Source organism: Muntiacus reevesi, chromosome 10, assembly GCF_963930625.1.
Source record: "Muntiacus reevesi chromosome 10, mMunRee1.1, whole genome shotgun sequence".
Lineage (NCBI taxonomy): Eukaryota > Metazoa > Chordata > Mammalia > Artiodactyla > Cervidae > Muntiacus > Muntiacus reevesi.
Window position 1 is genome coordinate 72,619,723 of NC_089258.1, and position 13,458 is coordinate 72,633,180.

Genomic DNA, 13,458 nt, shown 5'->3' on the forward strand with positions numbered 1-13,458 from the left:
TTCTCTGAGACACCACCTTCTTCCTTCTCTTTCGTCCTTGATAAGATGATACCTTTTCAGTCACAGTTCTGTGGCCTCAGCAGCATCACCATTTAATTGATGGATCAAATTTAACTTTAAATTGCCACGATTTAAAATATATTATGAATTTTCATAGGACTATATGGCTTTATGTAGACAAAAAAACAGGTAGACTTTTTCAGTGTAAACTGTATCTCTGTTTTTTGTTTTTTTTTTTCCTCCTGGATCTGGAATAAATTGCTTGGTTTTATTTCATACTCCATTTTGTTAAGATGAATGCCTGGAAATAATAACAAAAATAAGAAATGGTTCAAAGAGTGAACAGCATCAAAACATGTAAAAAGAAGCTCCCTGGCCCTCCACCATACCACTGACAAGAGTGAAGGGGGAATCCTGCACTCTGCTCGGGCTGAGAAGCCCTGGTCTCCCGACACCCTGACTCTCATCACCACTGCTTATCTCGTGACCATCAAGATGATTATCATTACGTCCTTTACCTTTTTTGACATCATCTCTCATCTCTTGCTGCTAAAATATGGGACGAAAGCGATCCCCCACTTACTGACCCCTCTCAGATCTTTCCTGTCATCTTTCCAGCCTTTATTTCATCAATGACACTTATTATCATTCTTTGAACTTGAAACATTATGGATTTCAATGCAATAGAGGTCTGCTAAGACTGGCTATTGAAGGCAAATCAAATCTAGCAACATGTGAGAAAAGTTATACACCAACAATAAATAAAATTTATTCTAGGAATGCAAGCTTGGTTTAATGTATTAGAATCAAACAGTATAAGAGACTAAATTAATAAAATAAAGGACAAAAATCACATAATATACTCAGAAATAAAAAGCACCTGACAAAAATTCAACACTCATGCATGAAAAAAGGACTCAATCAAATAAGTATAGTTTGTCTACTTATAAAGTGAAAGTGAAGTTGTGTCCGACTCTTTGCGACCCCATGGACTGTAGCCTACCGGGTTCCATCATCTATGGGATTTTCCAGGCAAGAATACTGGAGTGGGTTGCGATTTCCTTCTAAAAACTAAAACTAAAAGCATGAGACAAAACCAGTGAACTTCATATTTAAGGACTGAATGTTTTCCCTCTATTTGTATATCTTCTTTGTAAATATACCTATTTAAATCTTTTTTCAAGTTTTAAGTGAATTTTTTGCTTTTATTATTGAGTTGTAAAAATATATATTACAGATAATGTCCCTTATCAGACATAAAATTTTCAGGTATTTTCTCCTATGCCATCAGGATGGTTGATTTCAGGTCTGGGGCAGAAAGACTATAAAGAACATCTTATGGCCCAGAAAGCAAGTAAGTTCTCAAAGACTAAGAAGAGCACATACAAAAAACACAGGATCTGGCTTGGATGAACTGCCATTGGCCAGTTCTGGGACAGTTTATACAAATCTATAAAGTAAAAGAAGTAAGAAGTCATTAAATAAAAGAAATCAATGGAATAGTAGTGATATAAAGAAAAGGGAGAGTGAGAGAGGAAAATCAAAACAAGCTTCAGTTCAGTTCAGTCACTCAGTTATGTCCAACTCTTTGTGATGCCATGGATGTGGCATACCAGGCTTCCCTGTCCATCACCAACTCCCGGAGCTTGCTCAAACTCATGCCCATCAAGTCGGTGATGCCATCCAACCATCTCATCCTCTGTTATCCCCTTCTCCTCCTGCCTTCAATCTTTCCCAACATCAGGGTCTTTTCCAATGAGTCAGTTCTTCACATCAAGTGGCCAAAGTACTGGAGTTTCAGCTTCAGCATCAGTTCTTCCTATGAATATTCAGGACTGATTTCCTGATTACTTGTTTCCTCAGAACAAGACCTAGTTTCCCTTACAGTCAGTCTCTCCTGAGAGGAAACTTCCATAAGCCTCTTATCCTTGTCCATCAGAGGGCAGACAGAATGAAAACCACAATCACAGAAAACTAATCAAATGGATCACAGCCTTGTTTAACTCAATGAAACTATGAGCCACGCCATGCAGGGCCACACAGGTCATGGTGGAGAGTTCAGACAAAATGTGGTCCGCTGGAGAAGGGAATGGCAAACCACTTCAGTATTCTTACCTTGAGAACTCCATGAACAGTATGAAAAGATGAAAGTCAAGTTTATCTGTTCCCAATAAATATAAGTATCACGTCATCAACTTATTTTTAAATTTAGGACTAAAAGGGAAAGAGTTAAGCATTTGGACTTCCTATTTAGGAAATATCTCGTTAATGGATGAAATCTTCTTTTCTATAGAAGATAGCTAGACTACACATGTAGAAATAATAAAATAAGTACATTTTTAAAAATCACTATTTTACAAACCACATAGAAATAATTGATTTGGGCAAGAATGTCTAAACTTCATGCAAAGATTGCTGAATAACACCTTGGATGCAAGGGTATTAGTTACCCCCACAGACTATTTGCTAGTTGAATATTAATAAAAATTGACTTCACAACGAAGAGTTCTAGCTTTCATCAACAAAGCGAGCATTATAAATAGTGAGGCAATCTAGTATGGTGTGTCTTCTAATGAGGTGTTTTATGAAGTTCACAGGATCACTCGTAAATGATTCTTGTCAAAAAAAAAAAAAAAGTTTAACCTGAATCTAAGCTTTCAGATCTAATTTTTAACATATAGTATTTTCAAGAGCTGGGTAAACAGGTTAAGTACAATCAAAAGCAAACAATTAAACCCAAAAAAGAATGTGATGTATTTTGTAAGTAAACTGACCTATTCTCCTCAAAAAAGTCAATGAAAAGAGAGGGAAATAGGAGAACTATTATAGAATAAAACAAATTGAAGAGATATAGCAACGAAATGCAACAGAGAGACCTTGATTGGATCTTGTTCAAACAAAGAACAAAAACAGCTAAGGACAGCTAAGGTGGTGCTAGTGGTGTAGAACCCGCCTGCCAGTGCAGGAGATGTGAGACATGGGTTTGATTCCTGAGTCGGGAAGATCCCCTAGGTGAGGAAAGGGTGACCCACTCCAGTATTCTTGCCTGGAGAGTTCCACGGACAGAGGAGCCTGGTGGGGTACAGACCAGGGGTCACAAAGGGTCGGATATGACTGAAGCGACCTAGCATAGTGTGCATATGATAATAAAATAATGATTAAATGTGAAAATATACTTATTTTTAGGAGTGTCATACTGAAATATTCCTAAATGTCATATCTGGAGAATGCCTTAAACCTTCAGCAAGCACACTAACCTAGAGAACTGAACAACCATGAGATATTAATATTTGTTGCATCTGTATTGTGAGTATGTGGGTTTTATAGGGCCATTCTTCCAACTTTTATCCATGTTTATATCTTTTATCATAAAAAATTGAAAAATAGCATCTTTTTCGGGCTTAGACTTTTTAGAATATTCAGGTTTACTGATAGGTGTAAAACTTAACCTCATTAAGAAACATGATATTAAAATGAATTAAATGTTAATGCTTAATGTTTCTAGTAAACTTTCTGTTTAACTTTAGATAAATAATTCCTAAATTATTATTTATATTTTGAAGGAAATAGCATTAATCTAAATTATTGTGTCTGTTAAAATGAGAACTGCTGAGTAATAAATACCTCTAGATAATGGTATTTTGTGTAATTTTATTTCCTACCTGCTGCATTTTCTAATTATTTAATAATAACGGTAGTTAATTAGTTAACCTTGATTAAATACTTGTTCTGTTAGGCACCATGCTAAGGTCTTGATACACAGTTTCTGATTTATTCCTTACAAAAACATTGAAACTTCTAAAAAAGGTAGGAGTGAAGGAAAAGGAGATAATTTAAGTGGAATTAAAAAAAAAAAAAGGTTTTGAGCCACCACTGTTACTATTCAAGAGAGATCTATTCTAGCATATATAATAGGGTTTTCATATATGACAAAAAATTTAGCTGAGGGTGGAGCCAGAAGGTTCACTCATAAAATATAGGGACTCTAGTCTGTGCAATAGTTTTCTTTCTTTCTTACCTTAGCATAGCCCATATATATAGCAGCAGAGAGAGTAGGTGGGTAGGTTACTCCAAAAGTGGATTTGGCAGGGCAAATGCAATAATGGGAATCAGAAAATGTGAATTTGATCATGCTGGCAAAAAAAAAGTGTGATTAAAGTAAGGTACCACACAATCCAGCGAGGAAATGAATCCTCAGTTGGGTGGTGCAGGTCAAGGGCTGAGGGTGATGTGTACACAGGAGCCATGCCCAGCAAAGCAGTCATTTCTGTCCAGGCAAGGATGTTAACTAAAGTCAGAATCTGCTTCTCAGGACATTCTCAAATGCACAAACAACTAGCTGCAGACACGCAGAATTTTAAAGTGACACAGTATTTACCCTCTCAGACCTATCCACTTAGAGAAAGAATCCTTTGTGTAGGAAAGTGTTGGAAAACCGAGAGGACTAAAGTCTTCTGAAGATGTGTGAGAAGCTAGGGAGATGAAGATTTGATGCGATTCTGCCCTAGAATACAGAAATTCATCTGGCTTCCAGATGGATCTAAGCTGGGAAACCAGAAACAGTAGCTCATAGACACAGGACTTGTGACATTTGCGAGACAAAAAATATCTCACATCCTAGGTATAGATAGTATATTTATTACCGTCTTCTTTCCTTTATTTACTCTTAAAGATTAGAGCTAAAACTTTCAATAAACAGGTCAATGTGTCATATTTTTAAAGAGGCAGCAAAGAAGAAATTTTTCTTTAACTTTTAGGGGAAGAACCTGGAGAAACAAGAATCAAGAAGGGCTTCTTTTGTTTTGTTTCTGTTTTTGTTTTTTGATTACTACAAGTTAACACTCATCATTTCCTATAGATTCAAAATTAAAGAAATAGAAAGCCATGAATTGTTCCTTGTGATGAGGACTCTAAGGAACTGCTCTCTTAACAACTTTATATAACATACAGTGGTGTTAAATATATTATGTTGCACATTGTATCCCTAATATTTATTTATCCAGTAACTTGAAATGTGTGATAATTTGATTGCCTTCCAATCTTCCTCCCTCACCCTTCATCTCTGGTAACCACAAATTTGATCTCCTGCTCTTTTTCTATGAGCTTGTTTTTGAAGTATAATTGACCTACAACACTGTGTTAGTTCCTGGTATACAACATGGTGATTCAATATTTCTATACGTTTCAAAATTATAGCCAAGATAAATCTAGTTACCATTTGTCACCATACAAGGCTAGCTATTGACTAAATTCCCAACGCTGTACATTTTATACACATGATTCATTTATTTTGTAGCTGAAAGTTTGTACCTTAATCTCCCTCACCCTTTTCTCTCCTCCCCTTACTACTCTCCCCTCTGTCAACCACTTGCTTGTTTTATGTATCTGTGACTCTGTTTTTTGTTTAGTTGTTTGATTTGCTTTTTATATTCCACATAAAAGTGAAATCACATAGTGTTTTTCTTTCTTTATCTGACTTTTTTCACGAAGTATAATATCCTCTGTATCTATCCATGTTGTAGCAAATGGCAAAATTCTGTTATTTTTATGGCTGAGTAATAATAATCCATTGTATATATGTATGTACATATATCCAAAGATGTGGGATATATATATATATATATGTATGTATGTATATATATACATATATACACACACATATCCATTCATCTTTGTCTGTTCATCTGTTGATGGTCATTTAAGTTGATTCCATTACTTAGCTGTTGTAAATAATGTTGCACTGAAAAAAAGGGTGCATATATGTTTACAAAGGTCCATCTAGTCAAAGCTATGGTTTTTCCAGTGGTCATGTATGGATGTGAGAATTGGCCCATAAAGAAATCTGAGCACCGAAGAATTGATGCTTTTGAACTGTGGTGTTGGAGAAGACTCCTGAGAGTCCCTTGAACTGCAAGGAGATCCAACCAGTCCATCCTAAAGGAAATCAGTCCTGAATATTCATTGGAAGGACTGATGCTGAAGTTGAAACTCCAATACTTTGACCACCTGATGCGAAGAGCTGACTCATTGGAAAAGACCCTGATGTTGTGAAAGATTGAGGGCTGGAGGAGAAGGGAATGACAGAGGATGAGATGGTTGGATGGCATCACTGACTCAATGGACATGGGTTTGAGCAATCTCTGAGAGTTGGTGAAGCCTGGCGTGCAGCAGTCCATGGGGTTGTTCAGACATATGTGAGATGATATCTCATTGTGGTTTTGATTTGCATTTCCCTGAGGATTGGTGATGTTGAGCATCTTTTCATGTGCCTGTTGGCCTTCTGTATGTCTTTTTTTTTTTTTTTTTTTTAAAAGAGTCTATTCAGATCTTCTGCCCATTTTCAGTAAGGTTGCTTGGTTTTTTAAATATTAAGATGAGTTCCGTGTGTATTTTTGATATGAGCTCCTTATGTAATACATTGTTTGCAGATATCTTCTCCATTCGGTCGGTGGCCTTTTCTTGTTGTTGATGGTTTCCTTCACTGTGCGAAAGCTGTTTAATTCAAGTAGCCTGATTGTTTCTTTTTGCCTTTTGTTTTCCTTCCTTCAAGAGATGTATCCAAAAAATTAGTGCTAAGATGGCTGTCAGGGAATTTACTTCCTATGTTTTCTTCTAGGAGTTTTACAGTTTTAGGTTTTACATCTAAGTCTTTAACCCATTTTGAGTTTATTTTTTGCATATGGTAAAAGAAAGTAGTCCAGTTTTATTCTTTTGCATGTATCTGTCCAGTTCACTCAACACTATTTACTGAAGGGACTATCTTTTCAGCCAGGACTGCTGGAGTGGGTAGCCTTTCCCTTCTCCAGGGGATCTTCCCAACCCAGGGATCGAATCCAGGTTTATGGCATTGCAGGCAGATTCTTTATCAGCTGAGCCATAAGAGAAGCTCAAGGATACTGGAGTGGGTAGTCTATCCCTCCTCTAGTGGATCTTCCTGACCCAGGAATTGAACTGGGGTCTCCTGCATTGCAGGCAGATTCTTTACCAACTAAGCTATCAGGAAAGTCTTTTTTAGGAAGAAAGAAAAAGACAAATCAGTTCCTGCATTTCATGAAAATGTGGGAAGGCAAGGCAGAGGAGTAGAGGCATGACATTAGTGACTAAGGGGCCGATAGACCCTTATTGCTCTTCCAGTCACACATGGTGTTAGTTCAGCTGTCTCTATTTATGACTTCTGTGAAAATAGCAGTTCTCCTTTTCTCTGTCCCATTCTCTAATTGAAGATCAGATTAAGTATAACTGATTGATGACTATATACTTTAAAACATGATGCCTTGCATTGGGTAAGGTGCTATAAGGAATGTCAAAAAGGCACAAAGTATGCTGCCTTCTCAAAAGACACTTACGAATTAGATGCCAAGGTAAGATTTACACTTGGGAAACAAATAATGAAGAGCTGCTGTGAACAGACATTCGAGTATAAATATAAACTGATAAACAATGGAGGAGACAGTCATTGAAGTTGATGAAAGTTTAATAAAGTCTTCAAGTGCATTTTGAATGAAGCACTAGATCGATTGGTAGATGTTGGGAACAGTTACTGGTTTAGGAAATTGTAACTTGATTAAAATTGGTGTGGTTTATTTGCCTGTAATGGTGGGGTGGGGGCCAGGGAGGAGAATATTTATAAATTGAACAGCCATAGCTGGGTACAATTAAAGTTTTTAAATATTTGCTAAATTTCTAAATAAGGTGGCTCAGATGGTAAAGAAACTGCCTTCAGTGTAGGAGACCTCAGTTTCATCCCTAGGTCAGGAAAATCCCCTGGAGAAGGGAATGGCAACCCACTCCAGTATTCTTGCTTGGAGAATACTTGCCTGGCTGCTATTCTAGTCCATGGGTCATAAAAAGTCCGATATGACTGAGTAACTCATACTCCAAGTACAAAATACTTCATTGGGTGTAAAGACAGAAGGAGAATTACTTTCAGGAGAAGATATTTAATAGTACTGCTAGAAATATGGTTGGATAATCAAAACTAGATGTGACCAAGGTGATTTTTAATCAGTGTAAAGGAATATTAAAAATTTCAGATATACTCTACCAAAAAAACAGAGAAATATCTAGTGTTTTTTAAACTAAAAGATGAAAAGACTGAAATTGTGCCATATTCGCAATTCCACTGATGTTCTTCCTTAGCTGTCATTAAACTTCTTTGCCTTCATCTTCTTAGTAATGGACTGAAAGACCAGGTCATCTTTGTTATTTGAGTACATGAATCTGTCCACTTCCCTCCTTAGGGCTGCTTTAACTGCATTGTAAAGTTGTAGCTACTGCAGAATCTTCACGAAAAAAGTTTTGCGTCCACAGGCTTTATGTAGTTAATCTGACCTAAGTATATAATCAGTAAATACATTTTCGGACACCAAAGAAACTTTTCCAGATTCTATGCAGGCTGGATGTCACTGTCTTCCTGCCAACAGCAAGGGTCACCAAAGTACTCCCATCACTCTAGAGGAGCAGAGGCAAAGCCAGAATAGAAAAGTCAGAGAGAGAGAGAGAGAGAGAGAGAGAGAGAGAGAGAGAGAGAGAGAGAGGTGGGGCAGGGGAAGGAGAGAGAGAGAGAGAGGTGGGGCAGGGGAAGGAGAGAGAGAGAGAGAGGTGGGGCAGGGGAAGGAGAGAGAGAGAGAGAGGTGGGGCAGGGGAAGGAGAGAGAGAGAGAGGTGGGGCAGGGGAAGGAGAGAGAGAGAAGCCACCCCAGAGACTCCAGACCTCGAAGACCAACCGAGTCAGGAAAGACACTTCCCTTCATCATACCTGCCACCAGCACCCACCCCCGCCACACCCTGAGGAGAATGCATTGAAAGGCATCACAAAATCAAACCTGTGACTTTTTATGCTGCATTTTATAAATGTCTGTGTTCGTGTCAACTGCTGAGGACAGCGCATGACTTTTGTACTCTGGTACAGCCTCAGGTTTTATGAACTGAACTTCTTGTCACTACTAAGGTCTTAAACTAAAAGTTCCAGTTTATTTAGAAGTAGAGTTTTCTACCAACAACTTCAGTCAAGAGACTTCTATTTATACCCGAGCAAAGCCTCCTTATAGAACATGCCTGGGCAAAGTTTATAGCTGTCTGGGTCCTTTTGTTTAACAGCTTTTGTTGTTTCATCACTCAGTTGTGTCCAACTCTTTGGACCCCATGGACTGCAGCATGCCAGGCTCCTCTGTCCCTCACTATCTCCTGGAGTTTGTGCAGATTCATGTCCGTTGAGTTGGTAATGCTATCTGACCATCTCATTCTCTGCCACCCCCTTTTTTTGCCTTCAGTCTTTCCCAGCAACACGGTCTTTTCCAATGAATCAGCAATTATAAACTGCTATTTGAAGGCAATTAAATGAGATATTTGTGAAATTGGAGCATACAATGAACCACTGATCTTCCCTGTATTAGTTATCTATTGTGGATCATATTACTCCAAAACTTAGCAGTTTAAAACAAATATTTATTATCTCACGCAATTTGTAAGAATAAGAAACCCAGGAGCACTTTATCTGCGTCTTTCCAATTTAGGGCCTTTTGTGGGTCGAGTTGTTGCCAGGGTCGCAGTCGCCTGGAGGGACTGAAGAACCAGGCTCCAGCTCACGCACATGGCTGGCAGCAGGTGGTTCAGTTCTTTGCCACCCAGACCTCTCCATAGGGCTGCCCAGTCCAGGGCAGTGAGAGAGAAGGAGAGAGAGAGGGGTCGGGAGGGCAGGGGAGGTAAGCCTGGGTCAGAAGCCAGGCTTCCACGACCTTGTGTTGGAAGTGACATGCCACGCCTTCACTTCTGCATCCTGCTGGCCGCAGAGACCAGCCCTGGTGCGCCGTGGAAGGGACTGCACGCGCGTGAACCCCAGGCAGTGGGGGCCACTGAGAGCCATCCCGCAGGCTTCTCACCACTTTCCCTTATGGCGCTGGCCTTGTAGATGTGGATATAGACCATAGGAAGGGAAACACATACATGACAAAGTTACAGAACAGGCGGGGATGACTTAAGCAGAGACCTATAGGCTGAGAAGGAGCTATTCACACCACGTGAATAACCAGACCCCACCTTTACATGGCTTCCCAGGTGGCACAGTGGAGAAGAATCCGCCTGCCAGTGCAGGAGGTGCAGATTCTACCCCTGGGTCAGGAAGATCCCCTGGAGAAGGAAATGGCAACCCACTGCAGCGCTGTTGCTAGAAGAATTCCACAGACAGATGAGCCTGACTGGGCTGTAGTCCTTGAGGTCACAAAGAGTCAGACACAACTGAGCATGCACACAGACAACTTTCTATGTGATATTACCTTCTTGAGAATAATGTGAAGTCAAATAGTGTTAGAAATGTAGGTATGGTTCTTCTAAGAATGGAGTATGGATCCTGTGTAGATTCCAGCAAATGCAAAGACATCTGACAGTCTGGCTGAACACCTAGGTTACCAAGCCAAAAAGAAGCAGTGAGTTTTTTCTTCTCTCTTTTATTTTTTTCCATTTATTTTTATTAGTTGGAGGCTAATTACTTTACAATATTGTAGTGGTAACAGTGCATTTACAAGGTTTTAATCTTACAATGTATATATATGTATATGTATATATGTGTATATATATACACACACACACAAATATATATATATACATATATGTATTTCATTTTAATTGGAAGATAATTGCTTTGCAATATAGTGTTGGTTTCTCCTGTACAACATGAATCAGTCATAACTATATGCGTTCATATGAATATGTATATAAATATACATATATTTATGTGTATGAATATGTATATAAATATATATATTTATGCGTATGAATATGCATATATATGTGTGTATATATATATATTTGTATATCCCCTCCCTCTTGAACCTTCCTCCTGACTCCTCCAATCCCACCACTCTAGGTCATCACAGGACACCAGGCTGGGCTCCCTGTCTTATATAGCAGCTTCCAGCTAGCTATCCGGTTTACACATGGTAGTGTATATATGCCAACACTACTTTATCAATTTGCCCCACCCTCTCCTTTCCGGCTATGTCCACAAGTTTGTTCCTTATGTCTGCATCTCCATTTTTTCCCTGCAGAAAAGTTTATCAGTATCATTTTTCCAGGTTCCATATATATATGTATGACTATATGATATTTGATTTTCTCTTTCTGACTTACTTCACTCTGCATAACATGCTCTAGGTTCATCCACCTCACTACAACAGACTCAATTTCATTCATTTTTATGGCTGAGTAATATTCCATTGTATACATATACCACGACTTCTTTATCCATTCATCTGTTGATGGACACCTAGGTTGCTTCCTTGTCCTGGCTGTTTATAGTGCTACAATGAACATCGGAGTGCATGTGGCTTTTTGAATTATGGTTTTCTCAGGGTATATGCCCAGCAGTGGGATTGCTAGGTTATGTTAGTTTTATTCCTAGTTTTTTAAGGAATCCCCATACTGTTCTCTGTAGTGGCTGTATCAGTTTACTTTCCCACCAACAGTGCAAAAGGGTTCCCGTTTCTCCATACTCTCTCCATCATTTATTGTTTATAGATTTTTCTGATTATGGCCATTCTGATTCATGTGAGATGATACTTCCTTGTAGTTTTGATTTAAGAGTGATCTTTTGAAACCAACTAAGTCACAAGTACAAGACAATCGGACTAGAGATTTCTCTGCTTTTGGTAATTCTGTCTCTGTATGTCTAACGCCCCAGGTTGGGATCCCGGAATGAGCTCAGAGAGGAACAAATCTAGAGAAAAGAATTGCAAAGCCTTGTCATGGTTCTAGCACATTTAGAAATGAAGGTGTGGACAGATCACAATTTACGATTTCCTCCACGCCCTCTCCATACCAATCACGGATGGGTCGATAATGCATCCCTCCAGAAGACAAATGCTGCTTCTCCTTGCTTAAAAAATGTTTTTAATTTAATCACCTCTCTTGCTGGCTCTACTTCAGGCCTCCTAATCAACAAAAACACTCTCTACGCATTGAGTTAAACCTGACGCCAGCGCTTGCCAGATCTGCTGACTGCTCTCTCAAAAGAAGCAAACGCTATCTGCAGCACTCGGAGAAACATCAGTCAGCCTGTCATTGGCATATTGTTTTCCATTTGTAAGAAATGGAAATTGAAAAGGCCGGTCATGTTTAGAAAGACTAATGTGGCCCAGGTTGCCACTTTCAGGTTCGTTATTTAAAAGATGTTTTGAGCCCACCTCCTGCCCAGTGCTCATAACAGATCTGAAGGACGGGTACCAATCATTTGACTATAGATAGCGTGCTTTGTCCATAGACAAGAGTGCCCTTTATCCTGATGAATAAATCAGTTCAGTTCAGTCACTCAATCGTGTTCGACTCTTTGTGACCCCATGAATCGCAGCACGCCAGGCCTCCCTGTCCATCACCAATATCCGGAGTTTACTCAAACTCATGCCCACCGAGTCGGTGATGCCATCCAGACATCTTATCCTCTGTCGTTCCCTTCTCCTCCTGCCCCCAATCCCTCCCAGCATCAGGGTCTTTTCCAATGAGTCAACTCTTCGCATGAGGTGGCCAAAGTATTAGAGTTTCAGCTTCAGCATCAATCCTTCCAATGAACACCCAGGACTGATCTCCTTTAGGATGGACTGGTTGGATCTCCTTGCAGTCCAAGGCACTCTCCACAGTCTTCCCCAACACCACAGTTCAAAAGCATCAATTCTTTGGTGCTCAGCTTTCTTCAACTGAAGAAACTTAGTCCAACTCTCACATCCATACGTGACCTGAAGAAACTTAGTCCAACTCTCACATCCATACGTGACCACTGGAAAAACCTTGACCAGACGGACCTTTGTTGACAAAGTAATGTCTCTGCTTTTTGCTATCTAGGTTGGTTATAACTTTTCTTCCAAGGAGTAAACGCTTTTAATTTCATGGCTACAATCACCATCTGCAGTGATTTTGGAGCCCAGAAAAATAAAGTCTGACACTGTTTCCCCTGTTTCCCCATCTATTTCCCATGAAGTGATGGGACTAGATGCCATGATCTTAGTTTTCTGAATGTTGAGCTTTAAGCCAACTTTTTCACTCTCCTCCTTCACTTTCATCAAGAGGCTTATTAGTTCCTCTTCACTTTCTGCCATAAGGGTGGTGTCATGTGCATATCTGAGGTTATTGATATTTCTCCCGGCAATCTTAATTCCAGCTTGTGCTTCTTCCAGCCCAGTGTTTCTCATGATGTACTCTGCATATAAGTTAAATAAGCAGGGTGACAATATACAGCCTTGACATACTCCTTTTCCTATTTGGAATCAGTCTGTTGCTCCATCCCCAGTTCTAACTGTTGCTTCCTGACCTGCATATAGGTTTCTCAAGGGGCAGGTCAGGTGGTCTGGTATTCCCATCTCTTTCAGAATTTTCCACAGTATATTGTGAGCCACACAGTCAAAGGCTTTGGTGTAGTCAATAAAGCAGATATAGATGTTTTTCTGGAACTGTCTTGCTTTTTTCAATCATC